We start from the raw sequence: 12,270 nt of genomic DNA on the forward strand, positions 1-12,270 counted from the left end.
ATGCCAGTAGCTGCCCCATAATGGGAGACCTGGTGTGCAACAGTGGCAGGTGCGGATGGAGTGTTTGTGCGACTGCGGTCTGTGGACGAGCTCTTGCTTCTGCAGGAGGACGAGGAGGAGGAGGAGGAGGAGGGGGTGCGAACGGCTACAGACAACTGTTTACTAGACCGTGGGCTAGGCAGAACTGTCCCAAACTTGCTGTCCCCTGTGGACCCTGAATCCACCACATTTACCCAGTGTGCCGTGATGGACACGTAACGTCCCTGGCCATGCCTACTGGTCCATGCATCTGTTGTCAGGTGCACCTTTGTGCTCACAGATTGCCTGAGTGCATGGACGATGCGCTCTTTAACATGCTGGTGGAGGGCTGGGATGGCTTTTCTGGAAAAAAAGTGTCGACTGGGTAGCTCGTAGCGTGGTACAGCGTAGTCCATCAGGTCTTTGAAAGCTTCGCTTTCAACTAACCGGTAGGGCATCATCTCTAACGAGATTAGTCTAGCTATGTGGGCGTTCAAACCCTGTGTACGCGGATGCGAGGCTAAGTACTTCCTTTTTCTAACCATAGTCTCATGTAGGGTGAGCTGGACTGGAGAGATGGAGATCGTGGAACTAGCGGGGGTGCCGGTGGACATGGCAGACTGAGAGACGGTGGGAGATGGTATTGTTGCCGCCGGTGCCCTAGATGCAGTGTTTCCTACTACGAAACTGGTGATTCCCTGACCCTGACTGCTTTGGCCTGGCAAAGATACCTGCACAGATACAGCAGGTGGTGCGCTAAATGGTGGTCCTACACTGCCGGAAGGGATGTTGCGTTGATGACTAGCTTCATTGGCCGAGGGTGCAACAACCTTAAGGGACGTTTGGTAGTTAGTCCAAGCTTTCAAATGCATGGTGGTTAAATGTCTATGCATGCAACTAGTATTGAGACTTTTCAGATTCTGACCTCTGCTTAAGGAAGTAGAACATTTTTGACAGATGACTTTGCGCTGATCAATTGGATGTTGTTTAAAAAAATGCCAGACTGCACTCTTTCTAGCATCGGATACCTTTTCAGGCATTGCAGACTGAGCTTTAACCGGATGGCCACGCTGTCCTCCACCAGGTTTTGGCTTTGCCACGCGTTTTGGGCAAGATACGGGCCCGGCAGATGGAACCTGTGGCGATGTTGATGCCTGCTGCGGCCCCTCCTCCTCCTCTGCTTCAGAACTGCTGCCGCCTGCACCCTGTTCCCCCAATGGCTGCCAATCGGGGTCAAGAACTGGGTCATCTAATAACTCTTCTTGTACCTCCTGCGCAACTTCGTCTGTGTCACCGTGTCGTTCGGTGGTATAGCGTTCGTGATGGGGCAACATAGTCTCATCAGGGTCTGATTCTTGATCAGCACCCTGCGAGGGCAATGTTGTGGTCTGAGTCAAAGGACCAGCATAGTAGTCTGGCTGTGGCTGTGCGTCAGTGCACTCCATGTCAGATTCAATTTGTAATGGGCATGGACTGTTAACTGCTTCACTTTCTAAGCCAGGGACGGTATGTGTAAAGAGCTCCATGGAGTAACCCGTTGTGTCGCCTGCTGCATTCTTCTCTGTTGTTGTTTTTGCTGAAGAGGACAAGGAAGTGACTTGTCCCTGACCGTGAACATCCACTAACGACGCGCTGCTTTTACTTTTACCAGTTTCACGAGAGGAGGCAAAAGAGCTAGAGGCTGAGTCAGCAAGATAAGCCAAAACTTGCTCTTGCTGCTCCGGCTTTAAAAGCGGTTTTCCTAATCCCAGAAAAGGGAGCGTTCGAGGCCTTGTGTAGCCGGACGACGAACCTGGCTCCACAGCTCCAGACTTAGGTGCAATATTTTTTTCCCCACGACCACCTGATGCTCCACCACTACCACTACCCTCATTACCAGCTGACAATGAACGCCCCCGGCCACGACCTCTTCCACTAGACTTCCTCATTGTTTTAAAAACGTAACCAAACTAACGTTATTTGTTGCAGTCACACAACTTACACGGTGAGCTATAACTTCAGTATGATTTAGCTACCCCTTTACAGGTTGGTGAGACCACAGCGAAAATCAGGCCCAATGTTACACACTCTTTTTTTGGTGGCTGCAAATTAGAGAGATGCCCCACACGCAGGACTGTCACTGAAGCACAAATGTTAATATTAATGTCACACTATTATTTTTTTTTTATTTTTATTTTTTTCAGGAACACTTTAGAAACCCCCCCAAAAAAAAAAAATTGATTTTTGCAGGGAGAATTTAGAAAACAAATGTAACAAACTATATGCTTTCTATGGGCCACTGAGTGAGAGATGACGCACACAGGAATCAGGAGTGGCACACAAGCCCAGAGGCCAATATTTTTCTACCAATGATTGATGGAGTTATTTTCTCTGGTAGATTTTGGAACCCAAATCAAGGAAAAAAAATATAGGCTTTCTATGGACCACAATTGGAGAGAGAAAGAGAGAGAGAGAGAGAGAGAGATGGCACACCCAGGAGTCAAGACTGGCACACAAGCAGAAAGGCCAATATTAATCTCCCACTGTTTTTTTTGGTTGTTTTTTTTTTTTTTTTTTCAGGGAGACTTTAGAAAAAAAAATAATAAAAAAAATATGATTTTATCAGGAAGAATTTAGAAACCAAATAAAATAAAATGATTTTTTCAGGGAGAATTTATAAAACAAATAAAACCAAAAATAGGCGTTCTATGGCCCACTGACTGAGAGATGACGCACACAGGAATCAGGAGTGGCACACAAGCCCAGAGGCCAATATTTTTCTACCAATGATTGATGGAGTTATTTTCTCTGGTAGATTTTGGAACCCAAATCAAGGAAAAAAAATATAGGCTTTCTATGGACCACAATTGGAGAGAGAGAGAGAGAGAGAGAGAGAGAGAGAGATGGCACACCCAGGACTCAAGACTGGCACACAAGCAGAAAGGCCAATATTAATCTCCCACTGTTTTTTTTGGTTGTTTTTTTTTTTTTTTTTCAGGGAGACTTTAGAAAAAAAAATAATAAAAAAAATATGATTTTATCAGGAAGAATTTAGAAACCAAATAAAATAAAATGATTTTTTCAGGGAGAATTTATAAAACAAATAAAACCAAAAATAGGCGTTCTATGGCCCACTGACTGAGAGATGACGCACACAGGAATCAGGAGTGGCACACAAGCCCAGAGGCCAATATTTTTCTACCAATGATTGATGGAGTTATTTTCTCTGGTAGATTTTGGAACCCAAATCAAGGAAAAAAAATATAGGCTTTCTATGGACCACAATTGGAGAGAGAGAGAGAGAGAGAGAGAGAGAGATGGCACACCCAGGAGTCAAGACTGGCACACAAGCAGAAAGGCCAATATTAATCTCCCACTGTTTTTTTTGGTTGTTTTTTTTTTTTTTTTTCAGGGAGACTTTAGAAAAAAAAATAATAAAAAAAATATGATTTTATCAGGAAGAATTTAGAAACCAAATAAAATAAAATGATTTTTTCAGGGAGAATTTATAAAACAAATAAAACCAAAAATAGGCGTTCTATGGCCCACTGACTGAGAGATGACGCACACAGGAATCAGGAGTGGCACACAAGCCCAGAGGCCAATATTTTTCTACCAATGATTGATGGAGTTATTTTCTCTGGTAGATTTTGGAACCCAAATCAAGGAAAAAAAATATAGGCTTTCTATGGACCACAATTGGAGAGAGAGAGAGAGAGAGAGAGAGAGAGAGAGATGGCACACCCAGGAGTCAAGACTGGCACACAAGCAGAAAGGCCAATATTAATCTCCCACTGTTTTTTTTGGTTGTTTTTTTTTTTTTTTTTTCAGGGAGACTTTAGAAAAAAAAATAATAAAAAAAATATGATTTTATCAGGAAGAATTTAGAAACCAAATAAAATAAAATGATTTTTTCAGGGAGAATTTAGAAAACAAATAAAACCAAAAATAGGCGTTCTATGGCCCACTGACTAAGAGAGAGAGAGAGAGATGGAACGCTTAGTACTGGCACACAAGCCCAAAGGGCAATATTAATCTCCCTTTTTTTTTCCAGGGAGAATTTCTAAAACCCCCCAAAAAAAAAAAATAGGCTTTCTATGGCCCACTATTTGTGAGAGAGATGGGACGCTCAGGACTGGCACAGATGGCACGCTCAGGACTGGCACAGAAGCCCAGAGGCCAATATTAATCTCCCTTTTTTTCTGGGAGAATTTATAAAACCAAAAAAATATTTAAATAGGCTTTCTATGGCCCACTATTTGTGAGAGAGATGGCACGCTCAGGACTGGCACAGATGGCACGCTCACAACTGGCACACAAGCCCAGAGGCCAATATTAATCTCCCTTTTTTCAGGGAAAATTTATAAAACCAAAAAAAAAATTAAATAGGCTTTCTATGGCCCACTATTTGTGAGAGAGATGGCACGCTCAGGACTGGCACAGATGGCACGCTCACAACTGGCACACAAGCCCAGAGGCCAATATTAATCTCCCTTTTTTCAGGGAAAATTTATAAAACCAAAAAAAAAATTAAATAGGCTTTCTATGGCCCACTATTTGTGAGAGAGATGGGACGCTCAGGACTGGCACAGATGGCACGCTCAGGACTGGCACAGAAGCCCAGAGGCCAATATTAATCTCCCTTTTTTTCTGGGAGAATTTATAAAACCAAAAAAATATTTAAATAGGCTTTCTATGGCCCACTATTTGTGAGAGAGATGGCACGCTCAGGACTGGCACAGATGGCACGCTCACAACTGGCACACAAGCCCAGAGGCCAATATTAATCTCCCTTTTTTCAGGGAAAATTTATAAAACCAAAAAAAAAATTAAATAGGCTTTCTATGGCCCACTATTTGTGAGAGAGATGGGACGCTCAGGACTGGCACAGATGGCACGCTCAGGACTGGCACAGAAGCCCAGAGGCCAATATTAATCTCCCTTTTTTTCTGGGAGAATTTATAAAACCAAAAAAATATTTAAATAGGCTTTCTATGGCCCACTATTTGTGAGAGAGATGGCACGCTCAGGACTGGCACAGATGGCACGCTCACAACTGGCACACAAGCCCAGAGGCCAATATTAATCTCCCTTTTTTCAGGGAAAATTTATAAAACCAAAAAAAAAATTAAATAGGCTTTCTATGGCCCACTATTTGTGAGAGAGATGGCACGCTCAGGACTGGCACAGATGGCACGCTCACAACTGGCACACAAGCCCAGAGGCCAATATTAATCTCCCTTTTTTTCAGGGAGAATTTATAAAACCAAAAAAAAAATTAAATAGGCTTTCTATGGCCCACTATTTGTGAGAGAGATGGCACGCTCAGGGCTGGCACAGATGGCACGCTCAGGACTGGCACACAAGCCCAGAGGCCAATATTAATCTCTCTTTTTTTCAGGGAGAATTTATAAAACCCAAAAAAAAATAAAATAGGCTTTCTATGGCCCACTATTTGTGAGAGAGATGGCACACTCAGGACTGGCACACAAGCCCAAAGGCCAATATTAATCTCCCACTGTATTTTTATCAGGGAGAATTTATACACCCCACAAAAAAAAATACAGAAAAATGAAAAGGCTTTCTATGGCCCACTATGTGAGAGAGATGGCACACACAGGGATGGCACTCTAGCAGAAATGCCAAATTGCCAATCTTAATCTCCCACCAAAAAAAAAAAAAAAAAAAACAGGGAATGTCCTACAATTACTATCTCCCTGCCTGCAGTAATCTCAGCCAGGTATGGCAGGCAGCTACTATCTCCCTGCCTGCAGTAATCTCAGCCAGGTATGGCAGGCAGCAATAAGGAGTGGACTGATGCACAAATGAAATAAAAAGTGTGGACAAACAAAAAAGATAGCTGTGCAGAAAGGAAGGAACAAGAGGATTTGTGCTTTGAAAAAAGCAGTTGGTTTGCACAGCGGCGTACACACAGCAATGCAGCTATCAGGGAGCCTTCTAGGGCAGCCCAATGAGCTACAGCGCTGAGGGGAAAAAAAAAAAAAAAAAACTTCCACTGTCCCTGCACACCGAGGGTGGTGTTGGACAGTGCAAATCGCTGCAGCACAAGCGGTTTTGTGGTTAATGGACCCTGCCTAACGCTATACCTGCTTCTGACAAAGCGGCAGCAACCTCTCCCTAAGCTCAGATCAGCAGCAGTAAGATGGCGGTCGGCGGGAACGCCTCTTTATAGCCCCTGTGACGTTGCAGACAGCAAGCCAATCACTGCAATGCCCTTCTCTAAGATGGTGGGGACCAGGACCTATGTCATCACGCTGCCCACACTCTGCGTTTACCTTCATTGGCTGAGAAATGGCGCTTTTCGCGTCATTGAAACGCGACTTTGGCGCGAAAGTCGCGTACCGCATGGCCGACCCCGCACAGGGGTCGGATCGGGTTTCATGAAACCCCGACTTAGCCAAAAGTCGGCGACTTTTGAAAATGTTCGACCCGTTTCGCTCAACCCTAGTATTTGGTACTAATTTGCCCTTAAACTGAATGACTGTCAAATGTTTCCACAAGCATATCACAACAACTGCTTGGAAATTGGGTCCATTCCTGCTGACAAAACTGGTGTAACTGATCCAGGTATGTAGGTCGCTTTGATGGCACCTGTTTTTCAGCTTGCCCATAAATTTTCAATAGGATTGAGATCAGGGCTTTGTGATGGCCACTCCAAAACATTGACTTTGTTATCCTTAAGGCACTTTGTTACCATTTTGGAAGTATACTTCGGGTCTACATTGACTTTGTTATCCTTAAGGCACTTTGTTACTATTTTGGAAGTATACTTCGGGTCTTTGTCCATTTGGAAGACCCATTTAACTTTCTGGCTAATGTCTTAAAAAGTTGCTTCAGTATTGCCATATAATCTTCTTTTCTCATGTTGCCATTAGTGATGAGCGAATACACTCGGTACTCGAGATTTCCCAAGCACACTCGGGTGTCCTGCAAGTATTTGTAAGTACTCGGAGATTTAGTTTTCAGCGCCGCAGCTGAATGATTTACATCTGTTAGCCAGCATAAGTACATGTGGGGGATGCCTGGTTGCTAGGGAATATTCCTGAGCAGCAGTCTTGGACCGTTGTTTCTGCTAATTGCAATTCTGACTGGGGTATTTAGCTGTGCAGGACTCATTAGTCCTTGCCAGTAGTCAATGTTCCTTTAGAAGTGTTGGTCCTCTGCCTGGCCTCCCCTGCTTGCCAATTCAGCAAAGATAAGTGTTTGCTTCATTTTTTAGACACACTGCTGTGTGTTTATTTTCTGTGCTGTTCTTGTTTCTATTTTGTTTCTGCTAGACTGTGCCTTTTTCTCAGTCTAGTTGGATTCGCTGGAGTCGCAGATATACTCTCCACATCTTTAGTTAGGTGGTGGAGTTTTTGTATTTTTCTGCTGTGGATATTTTGTAGTTTTTTATGCTGACCGCATAGTATCCTGTACTGTCCTTTCCTATCTAGGTAGACGTGGCCTCCTTTGCTTATCCCTGTTTTCTGTCTGCGTGTGTCTTTTCCTCTCCTACTCACAGTCATTATTTGTGGGGGCTACCTATACTTTGGGGGTCTACTCTGAGGCAAGTGAGTTTTCCTATTTCCATCTTTATGGATATTTAGTTCTCCGGCTGTGTCGAGGTGTCTAGGTCTGGTTAGGCACACCCCACGGCTACTTCTAGTTGCGGTGATAGGATCAGGGTTTGCGGTCAGTAAAGTTACCACTGCTCCAGCGAAGATCATTTCATGCTGCTCCAAGGCCGCCTGATTATAACAGTACTACTGGCCAACAATGAGTTAATTGCATCTCAGAAGAAGGGAGGAAAGATCTTGAGCCATTTTTTTTCTCCAGTCTGTTTTGTCATCTCCTCCCTCTTTATCTCTGGGTGGCTGAATAGCCTTGTGCTAGCATGAAGGTTCAGGAATTAGTTTCTCGTATAGACCAGCTTGCTGCAAGAGTACAGGGTATTTCTGATTACATTGTTCAGACTCCTGCTTTAGAACTGAAGATACCTACTCCTGATTTGTTTTTTGGTGACAGGTCCAAATTTTTGAGTTTTAAAAACAACTGTAAACTGTTTTTTGCATTGAATCCTCGATCCTCCGGTGATTCCATTCAACAAGTTAAAATCGTCATTTCCCTGCTGCTTGGTGATCCACAGGATTGGGCATTTTCCCTGGAATCTGGGGATCCTGCTTTGCTTAATGTAGACTCCTTCTTTCAGGCGTTAGGATTACTGATTGATGAACCTAATTCGGTGGATCAAGCTGAGAAGACCTTGTTGGCCCTGTCTCAGGGTCAAGAGGCGGCAGAATTGTATTGTCAGAAATTCAGAAAATGGTCTGTACTGACTAAATGGAATAATAATGCTTTGGCGGCAATTTTCAGAAAGGGTCTTTCTGAATCCGTTAAAAATGTTATGGTGGGGTTTACCACACCCTCCAATCTGAGTGATTCTATGTCTCTGGCCATTCAGATTGATCGACACTTGCGGGAGCGCAGAACTGTGCGCACTATGGCGTTATCCTCAGAGCAAATTCCTGAGCCTATGCAGTGTGATAGGATTCTGTTATGATCAGGCAATTCAGTACCACAATGGACATAGAAGTCAGAGCACATACAGTGACCTGATAATAACCCAAAAATATAGAACGAGCTCTGAGACGTGGGAACTCTGCTGACCGCAATCCCTAATCCTCTCCAACCACACTAGAGGCAGCCGTGGATTGCGCCTAACGCTCCCTATGCAACTCGGCACAGCCTGAGAAACTAGCTAGCCTGAAGATAGAAAATAAGCCTACCTTGCCTCAGAGAAATACCCCAATGGAAAAGGCAGCCCCCCACATATAATGACTGTGAGTTAAGACGAAAAGACAAACGTAGAGATGAAATAGATTTAGCAAAGTGAGGCCCGACTTTCTGAACAGAGCGAGGATAGGAAAGGTGACTTTGCGGTCAACACAAAACCCTACAAACAACCACGCAAAGGGGGCAAAAAGACCCTCCACACCGACCAACGGCACGGAGGTACACCCTCTGCGCCCCAGAGCTTCCAGCAAGCAAAATAAACAAGCTGGACAGAAAAAACAGCAAACAAAAATAACACAAGAGCAACTTAGCTATGCAGAGCAGCAGGCCACAGGAACGATCCAGGAGGAAGCAAGTTCAATACTAGAACATTGACTGGAGGCCAGGATCAAAGCACTAGGTGGAGTTAAATAGAGCAGCACCTAACGACTTCACCACATCACCTGAGGAAGGAAACTCAGAAGCCGCAGTACCACTTTCCTCCACCAACGGAAGCTCATAGAGAGAATCAGCCGAAGTGCCACTTGTGACCACAGGAGGGAGCTCTGCCACAGAATTCACAACAGTACCCCCCCTTGAGGAGGGGTCACCGAACCCTCACCAGAGCCCCCAGGATGACCAGGATGAGCCATATGAAAGGCACGAACAAGATCGGGAGCATGGACATCAGAGGCAAAGACCCAGTAATTATCTTCCTGAGCATAACCCTTCCACTTAACCAGATACTGGAGTTTCCGTCTTGAAACACGAGAATCCAAAATCTTCTCCACAATATACTCCAACTCCCCCTCCACCAAAACCGGAGCAGGAGGATCAACAGATGGAACCATAGGTGCCACGTATCTCCGCAACAATGACCTATGGAATACGTTATGGATGGAAAAAGAATCTGGAAGGGTCAAACGAAAAGACACAGGATTAAGAACCTCAGAAATCCTATACGGACCAATGAAATGAGGTTTAAACTTAGGAGAGGAAACCTTCATAGGAATATGACGAGAAGACAACCAAACCAAATCCCCAACACGAAGTCGGGGACCCACACAGCGTCTGCGATTAGCAAAACGTTGAGCCTTCTCCTGGGACAAGGTCAAATTGTCCACTACATGAGTCCAAATCTGCTGCAACCTGTCCACCACAGTATCCACACCAGGACAGTCCGAAGACTCAACCTGCCCTGAAGAGAAACGAGGATGTAACCCAGAGTTGCAGAAAAATGGCGAAACCAAGGTAGCCGAGCTGGCCCGATTATTAAGGGCGAACTCAGCCAAAGGCAAAAAGGACACCCAGTCATCCTGATCAGCAGAAACAAAGCATCTCAGATATGTTTCCAAGGTCTGATTGGTTCGTTCGGTCTGGCCATTAGTCTGAGGATGGAAAGGCGAGGAAAAAGACAAGTCAATGCCCATCCTTGCACAAAAGGCTCGCCAAAACCTCGAAAAAAACTGGGAACCTCTGTCAGAAACGATATTCTCTGGAATGCCATGTAAACGAACCACATGCTGGAAGAACAATGGCACCAAATCAGAGGAGGAAGGTAATTTAGACAAGGGAACCAAATGGACCATCTTAGAGAAGCGATCACAAACTACCCAAATGACTGACATTTTTTGAGAGACGGGAAGATCTGAAATAAAATCCATAGAGATATGTGTCCAAGGCCTCTTCGGGACCGGCAAGGGCAAAAGCAACCCACTGGCACGAGAACAGCAGGGCTTAACCCGAGCACATATCCCACAGGACTGCACAAAAGAACGCACATCCCGCGACAGAGATGGCCACCAAAAGGATCTAGCCACTAACTCTCTGGTACCAAAGATAAAAGGATGACCAGCCAACACCGAACAATGAACCTCAGAGATAACTTTATTCGTCCACCTATCAGGGACAAACAGTTTCTCCGCTGGGCAACGATCAGGTTTATTAGCCTGAAATTTTTGCAGCACCCGCCGCAAATCAGGGGAGATGGCAGACACAATTACTCCCTCTTTAAGAATACCCGCCGGCTCAGACAAACCCGGAGAGTCGGGCACAAAACTCCTAGACAGGGCATCCACCTTCACATTTTTAGAGCCCGGAAGGTACGAAATCACAAAGTCAAAACGGGCGAAAAACAGCGACCAACGAGCCTGTCTAGGATTCAACCGCTTGGCAGACTCGAGATAAGTCAAGTTCTTATGATCAGTCAAGACCACCACGCGATGCTTAGCTCCCTCAAGCCAATGACGCCACTCCTCGAATGCCCATTTCATGGCCAGCCACTCTCGATTGCCAACATCATAATTTCGCTCAGCAGGCGAAAACTTCCTGGAAAAGAAGGTGCATGGTTTCATCACCGAGCAATCAGAACTTCTCTGCGACAAAACAGCCCCCGCTCCAATCTCAGAAGCATCAACCTCGACCTGGAACGGAAGCGAAACATCTGGTTGACACAACACAGGGGCAGAAGAAAAACGACGCTTCAACAGCAGCAGAAGACCAATTGACCACATCAGCACCCTTATTGGTCAAATCGGTCAATGGTTTAGCAATACTAGAAAAATTGCAGATGAAGCGACGATAAAAATTAGCAAAGCCCAGGAACTTTTGCAGACTTTTCAGAGATGTCGGCTGAGTCCAATCATGGATGGCCTGGACCTTAACAGGGTCCATCTCGATAGTAGAAGGGGAAAAAATGAACCCCAAAAATGAAACCTTCTGAACACCAAAGAGACACTTTGATCCCTTCACAAACAAAGAATTAGCACGCAGGACCTGAAACACAGTTCTGACCTGCTTCACATGAGACTCCCAATCATCCGAGAAGACCAAAATATCATCCAAGTATACAATCAGGAATTTGTCCAGGTACTCTCATGCATAAAGGACTGAAACACTGATGGAGCATTGGCAAGTCCGAATGGCATAACCAGGTACTCAAAATGGCCTTCGGGCGTATTAAATGCGGTTTTCCATTCATCGCCTCGCTTAATACGCACAAGATTATATGCACCACGAAGATCTATCTTGGTGAACCAACTAGCCCCCTTAATCCGAGCAAACAAATCAGATAACAGCGGCAAAGGGTACTGAAATTTAACCGTGATCTTATTTAGAAGGCAGTAATCTAATAATAATAATAATCTTTATTTTTATATAGCGCTAACATATTCCGCAGCGCTTTACAGTTTTGCACACATTATCATCGCTGTCCCCGATGGGGCTCACAATCTAGAATCCCTATCAGTATGTCTTTGGAATGTGGGAGGAAACCAGAGTGCCCGGAGGAAACCCACGCAAACACGGAGAGAACATACAAACTCTTTGCAGATATTGTCCTGGGTGGGATTAGAACCCAGGACCCCAGCGCTGCAAGGCTGCAGTGCTAACCACTGCGCCACCGTGCTACCCAATCTATACAAGGTCTCAGCGAACCATCCTTCTTGGCCACAAAAAAGAACCCCGCTTCCAATGGCGACAATGACGGGCGAATATGCC

Source organism: Ranitomeya imitator, chromosome 1, assembly GCF_032444005.1.
Source record: "Ranitomeya imitator isolate aRanImi1 chromosome 1, aRanImi1.pri, whole genome shotgun sequence".
Classification (NCBI taxonomy): Eukaryota; Metazoa; Chordata; class Amphibia; order Anura; family Dendrobatidae; genus Ranitomeya; species Ranitomeya imitator.